Genomic DNA, 13,494 nt, shown 5'->3' with positions numbered 1-13,494 from the left:
TCGTGTCTGTGCTCCTGTCCTAGAATAAGGGATCCTCCAGAGCCATTCTTTAGTCAATACTTTGTATGATGCAATCTTCCAAACACACCTTGAAGCAGAGAACACCAAGGGGCTTATGTGTGGATCTGGAGGCAGGTCTTAAAATGCTGCCCCTACCACACATAATTTTAAGCATGCGTGTATGTTCAGATTTCTGGATCTAGAGTCATAGCATCCTCAGGTTTTGAGTGGACCATAATTAGAACATGAAAGACATGAGGCACTGGAATGGCATCATACATTTTTATCAATAAAAATAATAATTGATGCCAAAGCTTGCCATCAACATGCACCGACTTCCAGGTGAGTAATATATATGTATGTATATGTATATATTTTCACCTGATTCTCATCAAAATGTGTAAGTTATAATTCTTCCTATGTTATATTTTGAAAAAATAGGTTAAAGAATGGTCGATTTCCTTCCTGAACCAGCACAATAATAATAGGAAAAGGCAAAACTAGGAGCTGACAAAAACAGCAAGTGGATGTAAAACATTCCCAACTGGGACCCTTAAATTACACCAAGCTATTATTTGAGGCTGAACGTCTTATTGCACATCAACTTGAATAAGAAGAAAACACATTCCCCCCTCACTGTGATGAAGGTTTAGTTTTAGTTGTCCAAGTAAATCTAGGGAAGTTGTCCATTTGCCTGGTAGCTACAATTTTTTTTAAATGCATTTTAGCAGTCAGCCTGAAAGAAAATTGAAAAGTTTTCATAGTTATAAATTTTCCAGCTTCTTCTGAAATGTTCATACAGTCCTTTACTTCCCAGTTTTTCCTGTCATACAAATTCCACTGATGTAACGTTTTTAAAAGAACTGCTCCTCTCCCCCAGGCTAACTGACTGAGGCCACCTACGCTCTGAGCATGGTTTTGCCTGTGGAAGTGTTCCAACCATGAATTCATATAAATTCACATAGATCTTCCTACTGCAGCATCTTGCCATATAGGCATGATGACCTGAGTCCAATCTTCAGAAATAATGTTTTTTTAAAAAAGCCAGGCATGGTGGTGAGCTGGGAAGTTGAGGCAGGCAGAACCCTGGGGCTCACTGGCCAGTCAGATTAGTTTATTCGGCAAGCTCTGGTCGGTGAGATTAGACAGTGCCTAAAGAATGATACTTGAGGTTGTCTGCTGATTTCCACATGCATACACACACACACACACACACACACACACACACTCATGAAAATAAGAATATACAACTGTCATCGTTCCTACACCAAGGCACTATTCATCCAGACTAACCCAGTGTTACCTATAACCTTATATCATAATGAATAACCTTTTGTTATAGAACAGCTTTCCGTTCACAGAAAAAATGAAAGGAATTCCTATAAACCATGGCCCACAGGTGATGGGTGCAGTGTTTTCCATACTACAGGATGGACCAAAGTCCACAGTTCGTGCCAAGGTCACCACTGGGTGCAGTTTGTTGTATCGAGGTTTGATATACATAGGGGCATGTTTCCACCACTACAATATCCCACTCGATATGTGTCATCCCTCCCCACTTTCCAGTCCCTGGTCCTTCTACTGTCTTCTGTAATTTTGCCATTCCCATTAGGCCATCCATTGGGAACCATGCAGGACATATCCTCCTTTCTCTTGGGAATAGGTATTTAAGTTTATTCCACATCTTTAAAAAATATTTTATTATTATTTTTAGGTTATGTGTATGTATGTGCGTATCTCTTTGTACGTAAGTGCACCTGTGTCATGCAATACAAGTACACTCAGATGTCAGAAGAGGGCATGGGATCCCCTGGAATTGGAATTGCAGATCATTTTTGTCACCAGGTGGGTGCTGGGATTCAAGCCCTTGTCCTCTGCAAGAGCAGCCAGTGCTGTTAACCACTGAGCCATCTCTCCAGCCCCTATTCCACATCTTTTGTGACTGACTTGATAACACCTTTATTTTTTAGCACTGAATAGTATTCCATTTTCTGAATGTACTTGCTTACTAGAGGACATTTCAATTGCTTTCAAGTTTTAGCATTTTTTAATAAAGCTGCTGTAAAGTCCTTCCATAGGTCTTTAACACTGACATAAGTTTTTTATTCACTTTAAATAAATGTCCATTAAGTGCAATCACTGGGTTATATAGTAAGATTACATTTAACTTTATAAGAAATTGCTTAACTATCTTCTAAAGTAGTGATGACCATAATTCGAAGGACCTAAGAACTCTAAGATATCCATTTAATTTTTTAAATAATCTAAATCATTGTTTATATAAGCAAAATAATTCAGTATAGGGTCTTCATTAAAAATCTGAGTTTAAAATTATGTGAATTCCAGGTTCCACTGAGGCTGGTTGATTGATAATTTGGAAAGTCTGGTTCTATTAATCTAGGATTGAGAGCCTTAGTTATAGATTACTGTGTGGACTGCTGTCTAATAACCCACCCATCACATGATTGCAGTGGGACCATGTGCAGTTTTCCTGTGTATACTTGTAATACACGATCTTGGTCATATTAACCTGCCCTGTGTCAGCAGATGTCACTGTCACAAGTTGCTCTGTTCCATCATCAACACAACTAAGCAGCTCACCTCCAGCTCCTTCTCCAGTCATAAAACCGGGGGGGTTGTACTACTTATTGCAGTTAAATGAATATTTGCATATTTTCATAGGAAGAATATTGTAACTTAACAAACAACGTTTAAAAATTAGACTTGTAACCACAAAAACCACACCAGTAAGTGCATTCCTTTCTTTTAGCAGGCCTTTGTCTCAGAAAAACTCCTGAATGTTCATCATGGCTTTGGCCTCCTGAGAACTCAGAGCATCCCAGAGGTCAGCATGAATGGACAGTTTGGCCTCCTGAGAACTCAGAGCATCCCAGAGGTCAGCATGAATGGACAGTTTGGCCTCCTGAGAACTCAGAGCATCCCAGAGGTCAGCATGAATGGACAGCTTGGCGCCTGAGAACAAGATACCTCAGCTCCAGGAGTCATCTCCCATGACAAGCTGATGACCATTTTAATATCCGGTTGCTCTTTTCCCTCATCTATGAGTACCGTTTTTAAGACTATTGTACGTCAACGAAAGAGTAGAAAGCTTTCGTTTTCCCATTAACATTGGTTTGTGTGCCATTCAAGTTTGAGCAGCACTGTCCTAATGAAACATTAACTTCTCTCTGTGCCTGAGAGAGATGATGGCAGTCATTCCCATGGGCTCAGATTTAACAACTTGGCTGCAGCTGAAATGTTTTCCAATCAGGGGCTCAGTGGGTCCAGAATTTAAGCATTACAAGCTGACTTCTCTATGAACTGCTCTCATTTGGGCAAATCTTCCCTCTAGAAACAAAGCCACCATCAATGGCTGATGTGTGTTTGACCCAGTGTTTCAGCTCCACGCCGTCTGGCTCACTCACCACAACCCAGTGCTCAGATTCCTGCTTCAACCAAGCATGCTCATTTTGGCTGACTTCCCCAACAGTCAAGAAATGTCTAGAGGCCAATAAAGATGTAAACTTGGATAGTCACAAACCAGTATCCCAAGTCTAAACTCCCCAGTCTGCTCCCTTAGCATACTTCAAGTTGGGGCAAAGCCTTTACTGCCCTTATCTGGAGGCATCCACTGGCCCTCCTGAACATGCTGAAATTGGGCTAACACATGTAAAACCCAACACTCCACATCTGAAGAATCTGAACTGGATCTACCTTGAAGCAACCCATAGGACTACGGACAGAGCTACCTGCTTAAACGTTCTTCAGCTGCTTTTCTTTATCTTGGGCAACTAGGGATAGATAAGAGACATGGAGGAAATGCCTAATGTCGATGGCTTTGCTCTCCTTTAAATGAGAGGTCTTTCCAGCACATTAGAGAGCAGAGGCATAAAGGCAGACCGGGGTTCAGTCTTGAAGTCTGAGAAGCTAGGAACGGAATGGAATATTTCAGCATCCCATGTTCTTTCAGACTTTTCAGAATGCCCTGGATAGCTGATAAGGAGCATCCTGCATCCTGTCATGAAGAAGACCGGGGTGGGCACAGGCTAACTCAAGAGCCTCTGGGTGCTCCAAGCATCAGTGACTCCAGCTGATTTCAATTCATAGGCAAGTTTATAAATGGCGACTCCAAGTCCTAAGTCTTTACTTCTGAAGTGTGGTCCTGTCTCAAATTCATCCACATAGGTCCTAATACAAAGACGGCTACCACCCCCACTATTCCCAGTTCTGATTAGTAGAGTTGAGTAAATACGTTGCATTTGTAACCACTCCTCAGAACATGTTAAAACTGCTGACCCCAATAGGGGATGCACTTTGAGGACCCAAATTCCAGAGAGTTCTAGACTCCTAGAAAGGCCCGTTCAGAAGACTTCAGCTTAGATTCACTGCCAACAGCTGTGTCACCGTGACAGCTGTCCACAAGAGAAGTACAGCATTAAATCACTTCATTGGGAACATGATGCAGATACCAGCTCAAACCGAAGGAGAGACTCTGAATGGGTGGGAAGTTGAGGAACGGTCTAGGAGGCCAGTACTTTGTGGCACATCTAAGTAGCATCAGACGAGGATGAACAGTGCTACGGTATTCCTCCTTAATCTCGTTGTCATTTCAGTTTTACACTGTCTCAAAACAGAAAATGTTAAATTCCAGAAATGATCAGGTGAAATCTCAAAGGTGCAGGCCTGAGAATCATGGTGGATCCTGTCGCTGTCCCACTGTGGGATGGGATGTCAGTGATCATGTCGTCCAGAGTTTCCATACTGCACAAGCTGCCTGCCCTGTAGAACTTAGTATCTGCGTTGCTCAACAGCTCGACTGCCATGACATTGAGTGTCTGTGTTCAAGTATCCTGATTTTACGAGAGTGATGATTCTGGAGGGCGAGGCATGCTGGGGAGAAGCTATGAAACGCTTCCTTCCAACTCAAAGGTAAAAAGTTCCCAGGAAAGAACAAATCATGAGCTGAAGTTTCTGAGAACTACAGTAAGAACAAAAACACTTTTCAGTTGTGGTTTTTAAATGATGGGTTGGGTATTGTTCATGATGTCTGATCACCCATCAGGAGTTTAGAACATGACCCAGTGATAAGAGGAGGCTGCTGTGTTGTGGTTTTCATAGGGAGCTTCCATGGCAGATGTCATGTGGTGCAGGTACCCCAGCCACACAGGCTCTATCTGTGCAGGCTGAGGACTGACAGACAGGTCTGTGAGGCAGACGGTGAGGCTCTGAGTCGGGAACGGCATGGTCTGCCACAGACTGTGCCTGTATTCTCACTACACAGGGATTCCGTTCCTAAAAGAAAGAAGAGGCTCATGCCAGAGACTCTGTGAAGTGTCTGCCACAGACTGTGCCTGTATTCTCACTACACAGGGATTCCGTTCCTAAGAAAGAAGAGGCTCATGCCAGAGACTCTGAAGCTCAGCAGATTTCCTTCTGAGACCCCAGGGAGTTGTCTGTGCAGCACAAGGGTTGGGATAGGGTAGAACACTCATCACACCTGACTTGAACCCTTCTTTATTAAGTACTATTTCCTTCCAACTTCTTCATCTGACAAGATCTCACACAATTCCTGGCTCACCTCTTGGAAGTTTAGAGATTAGAATCAGCACCAGTAGATTCTAAGTGACTGAGGTAGCACATACCAGCCTAAAGTGCTCTAATACCCCTAATTCTCCTTCTGCCTTCTGCACACTGTGCCCATCTGGAATGATTACAGTGCTTCCCGTCTATGTAATGGGTGGCTCTGAAAGGGGAGTGGCTCTGGATGCCCTGTGCAGAGCAATTTGAAAAGATTTGAAAGCTTTTCCCTTGAAGCTACAAAATGTCCTGAAAGCCTCCTATGACTGGACTCTATTCTATCCCACACGGGTCTCACCAAGTCCTTACTCCATCAGCCACGTAGAGTGAAACATATCTGTCTATAATCACCAAATCATTCCTAACACCCCGAATGACTCTGCTTCTCCTATAAAGCTGAAATTATTTTCACTTGAGAAAGTCCAGCCTGTGATTTCTTTTACTAGAAGACTGGAACCTATCAGTAAAAATTTCACAAAAGCATTGGTTTGCATCAAAAATGTGTCTTGTTGTATATAAATAAAATGTGAGGCTCTCAAATAGATATGGGTCTACTTTGGGTGGTCGTAAATTAAAGAAATAGCAGCTGTCAGTCTATTTTCCAGCGTGCTCCTGCTCTCTGGGGGACAGTGGAAGGGCTCATTTTGACAATGGCAGATCCCCACAGAGCCACATACTCACTCTGCTTTGTCAGGAGAAGTAGCTGAAATTTTCTTGTTTGTCTGGTTTCTAAACCTTTTCTCAGAATCAGCAACTCTAGGTGTGACTCCCATCCACAGAGAAGGTTCATCCGCATTGTACTCTTTCTTGAAAGGCAAGAGTGTTTTTAAGTCAATAATTACCATCAGCAGATTCCATGCTAGGTGGTGGTGTTAAATCTCTGTAACCCTTCAAGATCTTCTCTAAGCATTATTTTGGTATTAACGTTGCATATTTTATCTAATAATTATTAAAGAATGCACTGTGCCATTTCAGTAGGAACCAGTTTCCATGAACTCACCCAGTAGCCATTCGGGCAGCATTACTGAGCACGCTCGGCACGCTGGACTCGCTGCTCATTGTAGTGACTGTGGAAGCAGACAGACCGGTCAGTTTAGGCTTCGATGAACTGGGATTCATCCAGCCGATTGAATTGTGAAGGGCATATTTGATCATCTATGCTTCCTAATTAGACTCTTCTAATAGTGTAAGGAACTTATTTCAGGTAACATCTAACTGTGGTGGGAAGGTTAAGCAATTAAAGTGTTTTTCCCTCAAACCTAGAATAGTCCTTTCTGAGTCTTGTTTTCTTATTTAGCCTTATATAACTGTTCTGTTTACTGGCTATTGGTTCCCAACCTACAAATACAGTTAGTACATGAGTTATTTATGTCTGTCCCCTCACTAGTTTGTGAGCTTTGCTGTTGGTTGCAGAGAAATTAATTTTCATGTGAAATTCATGGTGTTCCTACCAATTCACTCAACAAGTACAGGAGTCACTGTCTCTGTAAGAGATTAAGGGATGGATGGATGGATGGATGGATGGATGATGGATGGATGGATGATGGATGGATCAAGCGATCAACGACGGATGGATGGACTGATGAATAATGGATGGATGGATGAATTGATGAACAATGGCTGGCTGGTGGACTGATGGATGATGGATGGATTAGTGGATTGACAGATGGATATGTGGAAAGATGGACATATGGATGGATGGATTGATGGATTTCTGGATGATTGATGTGTGATGGATGGATTGATAGACCGAGAAAAGGATGGATAGATGGAAAGACAGATGGTGGATTAATGGATTGTTCAATGGATGGGTCGATGGATTGAGGAACTAATGAATAATGGATGAGTAGATGATGGATTCATGGATGGATGGATGGATGGATGGATGGATGGATGGATGGATGGGTTGATGATCTGATGGATAATGGATGGATTTATGTATTGACAAATGAATGGATAGGTGGAAAGATGGACATATGGATGGATGGCTTGATGGATTGTTGGATGACAGATGGGTGATGGATGAATTCATGGGTTGACAGAAGGCTGGATAGGTGGAAGGACAGTCAGGTGGATAGACAGATAAATGGATGGATAGATGGATGGATGGGTGGTGAAACAAATGCAAAGATAATCAGACAGATGGTTGGGTGGGTGGATGGATGCAACTCTGCTCAAGGAACGTGTCTGCTACGCAGGCCCTTTATTAAAATCACTGCCACAGCTTACTTAGCTTACATAGTTTCCTCATAAGCCTAAACTGATTTGCTCATTACTGAAGGATTTCTGTCAAGGCAGACTACTTGTTCCCTGTTACAGTCCACAGGGAAGGGAAATAATACTTTTCCATGGAGGAAAACTCATCATAGATCTGGAAGGCATCTCAGAAGACCATCCAGTTCATCCTCATGCTTAATGGAAAAGTCACCATGAGAAATAAAATATTCTGCCAACACTATGCTCAGTCCAGGCCTTTCAGAGTGCAGCATGGACCCCATTTATAAACTAGAAAATGAGACAACATCATGAAAGTCTTTGACAACCGAGTGCACACGCATGTGAACAGATGGTTCACCAGCCCGCTGGGAGGCCAGCCAAGGGTCTGGGCAGAAGGATGGGACACTTGAATTTATATTTGCTTAAGAGACTGCAGAAGGTTTCCTCGGAATGTGTGGCAGATGCTGCATCTCTCCACCCACCTGCCTGGGTGATGCAGCTGGGAGGAAAGCACAGCAGGCTCTGTGCAGCACTTAGGGTGGCAGACCCACCAGAGAAAACTTAAGACACCACACAACCCCGAGGCCAGGGAGCGTGCAAAATGTTACCGGAACCGTACAGGATGCCTACTTTGTAAAATAAGAGTGAGGTTTAACACAGCAAAGCACCAGGGAAACCGTGTAATAGAGCATTAAATTACTCACTGCTCCGAGAAGACTATGCCTAAGGGGAGTAAGCCAGCCACCGGCGACAGGAGGAGCACTCTGGGAAGAGAGCCGAGAGTTAGCAGGGGAGAGTTAGTTGCATCCAGTTTTGCAACTCTGGGAGCGAGGCCTGCGGAGGGACCAGTGAATGGCCGGGGCGAGAACAGCCCGGCAGACGCCCTGCGCTCTTGCAGGCTCCACGGGGCGAGATGAGGCATCCCGGGGCTCGAGAGCTGATGGAGACCACAGGCCGGCTTGCACGGCTCATGGGTTATGAGAAGCCGTGTCTTTGGAAGCCCTCCTCTAAACTGTCATAGAAGCTATGCAGAATTCAAATAGAACTGTGTTATGTCGGTTTGTTGATCTGCGTCTCGACCACCAGACCGCGGTGACTGAGGGCCAGTCTCCCAGAGGCAGGAAGGGGAAACTGAGTCAACGCAGCTGTCAGGTACAAGGGACAGAACCTGCGAGTGAGTTTGCTCCTCTGTTTCTGCGTCTGTCTGCCATCTTTGCCCTGTTCATTGTATCAGATGTGTGCTCAGAGTGTATCAGATGTGTACCCCGCCATCGCAGGGTATGCCTGCATACATCCTTGTGAATCACCAGAGGTGCGTCCCTGAGGTCATGAGGTGCAAGCTTATTGAACCACTATTCCAATTGTTCCACTAAATTTTCCCCTTCCCAATCTGTTTGACCCACCCTCACTCTCTCAGGGTCTCGTGCTCCTGACGAGGATGGATAAACCGGCGTAACACGTTTTTATCTTGGGTTTTGCGTGGTTTATGTGCTAGGGAGGAGGTACAAGGAGACCAAGTCATTCCAGCCCCACCCACAGTCACCATTACCTTTCTTGCACCCCGTGGGTGCAGGTCTCACCCCACCGTCTGTGGACGCCCCTTCTCGCTTTCGCTTTCAGGCCTGCGCCATTCGCCCGGTGGCCACACCCTTCTCTTTCCCCTTCCAATCTCACCACTACTAGCTCTGCCGGCAGCTAGGCTCCACCCTTCTGCCCAGGGTGCCCTGAGCTCACCCATTGCTCAAGCCTTTTGGAGGAATGAGTGGCTTCTGGGCTACACCAATACATGTCCTTCCCTACCCAGGCACTGTTGTCAGGCAGATGGAATATTGTGATTGGTGGAGACTAACTGTAGCCCAGAGTTGTAGCTTTGTGCCTACGTAGTGTAGAGGTACATGGGTGCTGGTGTTTGTAGATTAGAATGGTAAAGTCCTGAGTCCAGGGATCAGGAAACCATTAGCATGAGCCTGTGTCTGAATTTTGAGTTTTATAGAACAAACTTATTTAATCTTTTAAGAACTAAAATCTGAAAAGCATACAACAAACAGCCAAATCTCAGCCAATCACAGGAAATGAATTCACAGCTGCCTAAATTAGACGTCCCAATACACCATGCCAAAGGGAGGGCATAATAAATGCTGCATACACAATCAGTAATGGTCAGGAAACCTGATCTTCCACTGTAACTAACTTAAATTTCCTCAAGTCACTTAGTGTCCCAGAACCTTGGGAGTGAATCTTCCTTAGATGGGAATGCTAATAGCTTACCTGCCTAAACTCTGAGCACTGTACATCTCTCCATTTCCCTGTGGGCTGAAATTGTCCGTGATTCTTCAGGAAAAGTCAACAAAGGACATTTGAGAATGACATGGTAATAATCCTATGATATTTCAAAATGTTAGTATTAACATAAACGGGCTGTTGGTCTATTCATTGAGAGTAAACAAATTATCACTGCAGCGCAAGTCAGCAGAAGGGCAACTTTCCTTTCAAAGTTCGGTATTCTGTGTCTCAATCAATCATTCTCTTACACTGGTGATAGCAGGTTTAGTTAGAACACTTTTGAGATATTTGAGTGTGCAAAGGAGAAAGGTGGGTGTCCGTAGTTGTTAGAGTCACACAGAACCAATATGTCCTCCCGCTACGACAATGCGTGCGGTATGGCATGTGGAGATTTTTAGGAACATTGCTATTAGCTTAATTACTCTGTAGAAACGATTTTTGAATTTTGGCATTTATTTTACTGTATTACCTTTTGTTGTTGCTTTTTCTTTATCTGTTTCTGTTTGAAACAGAAGTTGCCTGGTAGAGCAGACGCACTGAGGGCAGAACTAAATACATGTGATGAGAAGCTTGTCTGTAAAACTTTAGGCTTGTGGATCATCTTAAATTGCTACCAAAAATGTCAGCACACAAAGTGAATTTATAACATGGGACTGTGTAGATAAACATCCATTCACACATAAACTCTATAGATTTATAGATAGTGACTACCCAGAAGGGACCAGGCACTGTGCTAAGAGCTATCTGAAGTGAACTGAGATGTCCCTTGGCTCTGAACAGCAATGGGGACTTCACAGTGGCAGCAATACGCAGGACACAATATGTGATGTAGACACACGTGGAAGGTCCTCAGTATAATCATGACAGATGAAAGCCGACCTGTCCCAGTGGAAACCCTACGTGTTGAGGAATTGGTGGGAAAGGAGAGTTAGAAAAAAGTAATATAAGAAATATGGTCCAAAAAGTACAAAAATAATCAAGAGGAAGGTCCTTTTGGAATGTTAGGAGTTTAATCAACTTAATCAAATATAAGAGGCGGATAGGAACAACACAGAGGAGGCCTTAGAGACTTATACCAGGCAGCCCTTGGAATGTCTGGCTGCAAGAGGAAGGTCCTTTTGGAATGTTAGGAGTTTAATCAACTTAATCAAATGTAAGAGGCGGATAGGAACGACACAGAGGAGGCCTTAGAGACTTATACCAGGCAGCCCTTGGGATGTCTGGCTGAGCACTTACCATACTGCCAGGCCATTCTAGGGGCGCTCCCAGACAAGAAGGCCACACTCAGGTCACCAAAGTATTTTCAAAGAGTCACCACAGCCTACTGAGACGAGTAAGGGACTAAGAGGGTGCAGAATACTCACAATGGAAACAGAGAGGTGGAGGCATGCTAGGAAGGGCCCCAACTCTTGACTGCTTCCCAGGCCAATCCTTGGGAAGGCAACACATGCTAAGATTTGAGACGGGACTGGAGAGATGGATCAGTGGTTAAGAGTACTGGCTGCTGTTGCAGAGGACCCACGTGGTGCCTAACAACCGTCCTTAACTCCAGTTCCAGGGGATCTGACACTGTCTTCTGACCTCCGTGGATACTGCAAGACATGGGTACACTTACATATATGCAGACAATATACACATACACATAAATTTAAAATAATAAAGAAAATATTTTCTAAAAATAAGATAGATTTGAGGTTGCATGAGAAGAAGGCTGAGTGGAGTCATATAGGTGGTAAATGTTCAGAGAGAGGAACTGTTCTCCACTGTGTCAATGCACAGTTGTCCTTACATGATTTTCTGGGATTTTCAGTTCTTTGTGAGCTGTCAGAGTAAAGACACCAAGAATCATAGTTACCTATACAGCCAGAGGACCAGGAGTGTTGACAGATGAATGGAGGGCATGGAACAGGGGTTTAGAAGACGCACTCTATGCTCTCCGTGCTCCTTTGGGACACAATACCATGACTGCTTGCTACCCGGAGGGTTGGAACTTGTAGTCTTGGGCTGAGACCCTGTGGCAGCGTAGAGGTCTGTTATGGCACTAGGGATGAAGGGAAGAAAGGGCTTTTTCGACAACACTCGCAAGCACAGGATGCCCACTTTATCAGGATGTTCGTGTTCTTCCCATAAAATAAAACATTGTTAATGATTAACGACAAAAACTCCACAAGGTTACTTTATCATATTGAAATTCTATATTCTTGAGATGGCTTTCACGCCCCTCAAATTTGGATGTGGCCTTCCATATGCAAAATGAGTTCAATAAAACCATTCAATAGAAAAACTGAGCGTTGTAGCCGGGCATGGTGGCACATGCATTTAATCCCGGCACTTGGGAGGCAGAGGCAGGTTGATCTCTGTGAGACGAAGGCCAACCTGGTCTACATATCGAGTTCCAGGCCATCTGGGGCTACAGGGAGACCCTGTCTCAACAACAACAAATCAAACAAATAAAAACTGAGCGTGGTAAAAGCACAGTAGACTAGTGAAACATTTTACATCCTGATGAGCAGGGATCACAAAAAGTCCTTCCCGCTATTCAAGTGATGACATCGTCGATGATTCCTGCTGGCCCAGAAAACAGCCTTGGGAAAAGTTCCGCATATCAACAACTCTTTGCAGTTATCTAGTAAAAGACACCATAGGCTTTTCCCACCCTGGGACTCATAAGTTTCACACACTATTCTGTGTGATGTCCTCTGGCTGGCTACATAATCATTGCCTGACTTTATTGTTCTTATAAATCCTTCACATAATAAGCAAGAAACACATAACACATGCTTCCAGCAGGGCATGAAGTGCTTTGTTTGGGGCCACCGGTGTTGAGGTACCATTACAGCAGGAGGATTTTCCTAAATTGTCACAGCACGGTTTCACACACTATTCTGTGTGATGTCCTCTGGCTGGCTACATAATCATTGCCTGACTTTATTGTTCTTATAAATCCTTCACATAATAAGCAAGAAACACATAACACATGCTTCCAGCAGGGCATGAAGTGCTTTGTTTGGGGCCACCGGTGTTGAGGTACCATTACAGCAGGAGGATTTTCCTAAATTGTCACAGCACGGGAAGAGTCTCCAGATCTGTGGACTCAAATGCGTCTCTGCCACGGCACCCAGACAGAGGGAAGGACAAAGCTTGAGGTTTGCTGTAGCATTTTCAGTTGCACCTGCTTGTTTTACTTATTAGTTCAGAGATCCATCAGCTGCTCTGAGTGAGATACACTGATCACTTAAATACAGATGATGGAAGTTAATTCTTATCACAAGAGCCAAACAAGAAAGTTCCAGCTGCATGTTAAGTCTATTCCATGCAGTGGTGGTAGACCTGGGTACTATCCACCTTTTGTCTCTGTGCACAAGTGTGTTTCCCAGCACTGGGCGTGTCTAGGTTCTGGTTCATGGATATGACAGA

Source organism: Nannospalax galili, unplaced genomic scaffold, assembly GCF_000622305.1.
Source record: "Nannospalax galili isolate Female #2095 unplaced genomic scaffold, S.galili_v1.0 scaffold503, whole genome shotgun sequence".
NCBI lineage: Eukaryota > Metazoa > Chordata > Mammalia > Rodentia > Spalacidae > Nannospalax > Nannospalax galili.
The sequence above is the reverse complement of the archived record's forward strand: the minus strand, read 5'-3'. Positions refer to the sequence as shown.